This window comes from Diceros bicornis, chromosome 5 (assembly GCF_020826845.1).
Source record: "Diceros bicornis minor isolate mBicDic1 chromosome 5, mDicBic1.mat.cur, whole genome shotgun sequence".
Classification (NCBI taxonomy): Eukaryota; Metazoa; Chordata; class Mammalia; order Perissodactyla; family Rhinocerotidae; genus Diceros; species Diceros bicornis.
In genome coordinates, this window is record NC_080744.1 from 3,892,272 (window position 1) to 3,898,027 (window position 5,756).

Below are 5,756 nucleotides of genomic sequence, written 5' to 3' on the forward strand. Positions count from 1 at the left end.
TGCGTAGACGTTTCAAACACTGAGGCTGTATCTTCTTTCTCTATTTAGTTTGACAACTCTTCGTTAGGAGGGATTTCCCTTTATCCTATGATTATATTTTTTCTATTATGTATTCAAACGTAGTCTCCTTTATGTTAAGGATGGCAATACTACACAGTAGTCTGAGGGAATTGAGGCCTGCCCATAACACTTTTTTTGTTTTTGTTTCCATTCTCCCAGCAAGTTGTTTTTCTTTATTGAGGTAACATTCATTTATAACATTATATAAATTTCAGCTGTACATCATTATATTTCAATTTCTGCATAGATTACATCATGTTCACTACCCAAAGACTAATTACAATCCATCACCACACACAGGTGCCTAATCATCCCTTTCGCCCTCCTCCTTCCGCTTGTCCCCTCAGGCAACCACCAATCCAATCTCTGTCTCCACCTGATTGTTTGTTGTTGTTTTTCTCTTCTATTTATGAGTGAAATCATAAGGTGTAAAAACATGGAACGCTTCACGAATTTGCATGTCATCCTTGAGCAGGAGACATGCTAATCTTCTCTGTATCGTTCCAATTTTAGTATATGTGCTGCCAAACTGAGCACTGCAGGTAACGCTTGAGTGAGCTGGAAAGCTGATCCCTCAACCCTGGTCAAGACTTGAGAGGACTGCAGATCTGGGTAACAGCTTGATTACTGAGCCCCTGAGCCACAATCACTCAGCTAAGTTGCTCTAGGGTACCAGAACCCCAGAAACTGCATGAGATAATAAAAGTATTAAGCTGCTAAATTTTGAGGAATTTGTCATAGCAATAAATAACTTATATAGGTACAGACTGAACAAGAACTATTTCCTTGGCCATACTAGTTGAGGGTAAATAAAAAAGGACTTGAAGACTGATAGCAGAATTCACTTTTTAGTATTTTCAATTCACAATGTACGGGTATTGGTAAAAAGTGCTTATTTCAGACTTTAGGCTTGATCATTATCAATATGTTCTCTTGCCTTTGTTCAACAAAGTCCCAAGTTAACAAGGCCTTATCTGTCTGCTTATCTATATAGTTGACTATCTATCTATCTATCTATCTATCTATCCATCCACCCATCTATCCATCTCTCCATCTATCTACCCAACCATCCATTCATTGATCTATTTTTCTCTCTAAAGATTTGAACCAAGTGAACCCTATGTGAATATGAACAGTCAAGATTATTGAGTCTAGAAAGGGCAAAATTTCCCTGCATGGCTGATTCTATCTTCGAGAGTTAAATTTGTTTCTTAATGTGCTATTTATTATATAATGATACTTTATGGCATTAAGAGGTAAAATCATAATATACAATCTCAGGCAAAGAAAATGAAAAAAATAATTGAAGACAGAAAAAAATCTAAGTAAATAATAAAAACATGGCAAATACAGTCTAATCAATCTCTATTGAGGCAGGTATACTGTGGGACTTTTTGCTAAAACAGGAGGTTTTACTTCAATCAAATCACATTTTATTAAAACTTTTCCTGTTTGGACAATGCAAAATGATAGTTTTAGATTTACTAATGTTAAAAGTACGGACAACGAAATCCTGAAACTAAAAATTTTTTTACCACTAACATATTAACTCTTTCGGTTACGTATTGCTGCACAGCAAACCAACCCAAAACTTAATAGAATAAAACAATAGCAATGTGTATTCTATTTCTCATGATTCTGAAAATAAGGCTGGGTGTATCTGGGTTTTTTGTTTAGTTACTTGGTTGGTTGGTTAGTTAGTTAGTTAGTTAGTTAGTTAGTTAGTTAGTTTTGGTCCATGTAGTCTTCATCCAAGATGGTTTTATCATTTAGGGTGAGTGGAAGGGCTGGGAATTGATGGAACCTCTTTCTTTTATCATACTGCCTCTAGCTGTGCTGAACGTCTTCACACAATGACGGTCTTCACACAAGATGTTTTACATGATGGCTGACTTCCAAGAGAAAGGAAACAGAAGCTGTCAACCCTCTTAAAGGCTAGATCTGAAACTCATAGTTTTGTTTTCACTGAATTCTGTTGGTCAAAGAAAGCTACAAAGCCAGACCAGATTCAAGGAAAAGAGTAATAGACTTAACCTCTTGATGTGAGGAGCAGCATGTACATGCAGGGAGGGAAGGAACTGATGGCAACTGTCTTCAGAGGATATCTACTCCAATTCACCCTCTGGCCACACAATTCATGACCCTCCTACGTGCAAAATGCATTCTTTGTATGTACATGTAGAGTACATTCTAAGACCTCGAAAGCATCAGGTCATTGCGGCATCAGGCTCAAACATGAAATCCAGAATCTCAATATCTATGTCAGATCCAGAGACACAGGAGTGCAATCCCTCAGGATCAGAGACCTGGAAAATAAGACAAGTTGTCTTTCCTCCCTGTACCCAATGCACAGCAGTAAGACAGCATTTAGTTTCCAACATCTGCTGTAACAAATTGCCATAAACTTAGTGGTTTAAAACAACACAGATATATTATCTTACCTTTCTGGAGATCAGAAGTACAAAATCAGTTTCACTGGGCTACAATCAAGGTATTGGCAGACCTGTATTTCTTCTGGAGACTGTAGAAGAGAATCTGCTCCCTTGCCTTGTCTGGCTTTGAGAAGCAACTTGCATCTATTTGTTATTGGCCTTTTCCTTCGTCTTCAAGCCAGCAGTGTGAAGTGGGACATGTTCAAATCTTTCTCTCTCTCCTCTCTCTCTCTCTCTCCCCCTCTCTCTCACCAAAACCCCTGCTTCTGTTGTCACATTTCCTTCCCTCTGACTCAGACCCCCTTGCCTCACTCGTAGGAGGACGCGTGATAATATTGGGCCCACGTGGATAATCCAGGATAATCTCCCATCTCAAGATCTTTAACTTAATCACAGCTGCAAAGTTCCTATTGTCATGTAAAGGAAAATAAGATGCCATGTGGTGGAGAGGGTAACTCCCATTCAAGAAGGGGAAAACAGAGAACTTATTTCAGTCATTAGTCCATAGCAATTCTGAAATCCAGCAGGGAGTATTTCCCGAGTCTTCCCTGCCCCAGAGGCAAGGTATGGGTATGTTCCTTGGCTAGGATATATATGTGCTCTCTGGGAATCGTTTTACACGCCTCTTGAGTTCTTCCTGCAGGCTCTCAGCCCTACCCTCTGAATTATTCTTTCTTTTTCCATTAAGAAATGGCTAGTATTTTCAACTGAGTAGCTTTCTCAGTCTGCTTCCTGCCCACAGAAGTTTTCATGCCCAAAGACCTCTTCTCCTTTTTATCTGTCTCTGTTTTTAGTCCACATTTGTGGTAATTTTGCCAATAAAATTCTCTGGAAAACGTTGTGGGTTTTCCATGAACCTTGTCAGGTTTTATTTCATTAGACCAAATCCACACTCACAAATCTTTTTGAGGAAGGACCCCTTACACTTCATCTTGTGAGACCAGGTGCTGTGGGACTATGCTCTTAAGATTCATGACCTGAAGATGGTTAAAAATACTTTCGTCTAGATAAGAGGCTCTAAGTCTAGGCACTGCTTAAATTTTTTCTGAGATCTTAACTCTCATTTTGGAACATGGACCCTGAGTCCAAATTTTATTAGATTTATTAGACCTTGGATTTGGTCTTTGCCCCAAAGTCACTTTTACTTTGAAAATCTTTTGCTGTCTGGAAGAGCTGGTAATGTAACCCAGAAAATTCCTGTTTAGTCTCCTTGAATACCAAAGTCTTTCTTCTTTATTTCATCTGTCTTTTGCAATATGTTATCATAGGCAGCTAAACGAAGACAAATTAATTGCCAAATTCTGCCTGGAAATGTACGTATCCAGATCCACAACTTCATTAGGTCCAGTTTTTATTTTCCATGTCATGGAAGGTGACGGTCTCACTAATTGTTTCAACAGTACACAGCACAGGTGCCCTGCACTCCAGGAATTTCTTCCCTTCCAATCTCAGTCTCTTTGTGCCTTTCAGGCCTGAGTCTGGTCCCAAAACTAATGCCATATGTTTAAGGTTTTTGTCATGGCAGTGTCCCACTTCCAGGTATTAATTTCTATTCCAGTTATCTATTACTAGAGAAATAAACCCAAAATGTAAGGTTTACATGTGAGAAACAAACCCAAAGCTTAGTTCATTTTTTAAAAAAGTACAATTTATTATTTCTCATGATTCTGCAATCTGAGATAGGCTCAGCTGTGCAGCTGGTCTGTTCTACATGGTACCTCCTGGGGCTGGATCATTCAAGATGCCTTCTTCATTCCCAAGTCTGGGGCCTCAACTGGAAAGGATGATACATTTGCAGTTGACCAGTCATCTTTCTCTCCCCACCTGGACTCTTCACATGGCTAGCTTAGGATTCCTTACAGTGTGGTGGTATCAGACTTCTCGCGTGGTGGTCGACTTCCAAGATTGCAGAAATTGAAGCAGCCAGTGTTCTTAAGGGCTAGGCACAGAACTGGCACAGTATCACTTCCATCTCATGTGATTCCTCAAACAAGTCAAGGCCAGCCTAGATTCAAAGAAAATAGGAGTAGACTCAACCTTTTGGTGTGACGTAGAGCATACACACATGGGGGAAAGAAGAAACTAATAATTGCCCTATTTGGAAACTAGCATATTCATTTATATTTTGCCCATTCACATTATAATTTTCTAATAGAAAGTACTTAAAATCACCACAACTTCAAATTATGCCAGTAATTTTTTTAATAGACTTTATTTTTTAGAGCAGTTTTAGGTTCACAGCAATGGTGAGCAGAAGGTACAGAGATTTCCCATCCACCCTGTTGGGGAGGAAAAATTTCCCTTCTCCTCTTCTAGGTTCTTTGGCTGGTCTAATAATTAAATTGACATAAAACAGATCAACAGGAGAAAAACAAACAAAAGTTTAATAACATGTTGCATGGGAAAGACTCAGGAAAACTGAGCAACTCTCTGAAGTGGTGGAAACCATCACCTTAAATACCCTCTTTAGCTAAAGACAAAAGGTGTTGGGGGTGGGGAGTTAGTTATGGGTGGTGACCAGGAAAAGCAAAATAAACAAAGATATGGTTGTTATGCAGATTTAAGTCCTTGCCTTCTCCATTGATGGAAGTTTCTAGAGATATGGTCATCCTCCTCTTCCTGGTACAGAGAGGGACTCACCCTTACAAATGGAGATTTCTCTCATAAATGCAAATATCTCTTACAAAAGGGTAACTTTAACTCAGTTTTCAGAGCTTCTCCTGTGTCTGAAATTTCTTAAAAATAACCAGCTTAAAATAATTCTTACGCCAAAGAGGCATATTTTGGGGTGGCAAATTCTGCTCCCCTACAATACCCTGCCCCCACACGCACACAGCCTCCCCCACTATCAACATCCCCCATCAGAGTGGTACATGTGTTACAATGGACACATCGTAATCACCCAAAGCCAAAGTTTACATTAGAGTTCACAGACCCTGTGCCTTCTATGGATTTGGACAAATTCATGATGATGTATATCCACCATTATAGTATCACACAGAGTAGTTTCATTGCCCTAAAAATCCTGTGCTCTGCAGTAGTAATTTTTTCAGTGTTCAACACCATGTGGTTATAATTTACATCTAAAAAACATTTGGCTCTAAAAAGCTTCTGTGGGCTAGGTGTTAGATTCTAAAATTGTAATAAACCATATAAAATCAAATTACATAAAAATAGGATATTTTATAATATTTTAAATTCTTATTTTAGTAAGTAACCTTTATTACAGTGGGACATAGAATATACGATCCTCTAATTTCCATA

At 38.7% G+C, this 5,756-nt stretch overlaps 1 non-coding gene across 1 annotated transcript; it reads right to left on the reverse strand.

The window, feature by feature from the left end:
* Positions 1-490: 490 nt before the first annotated feature.
* On the reverse strand, positions 491-597 carry LOC131406688 (U6 spliceosomal RNA). The gene has a single exon (XR_009220314.1). It is a non-coding gene; the product is annotated as a U6 spliceosomal RNA (small nuclear RNA).
* Positions 598-5,756: the final 5,159 nt, after the last annotated feature.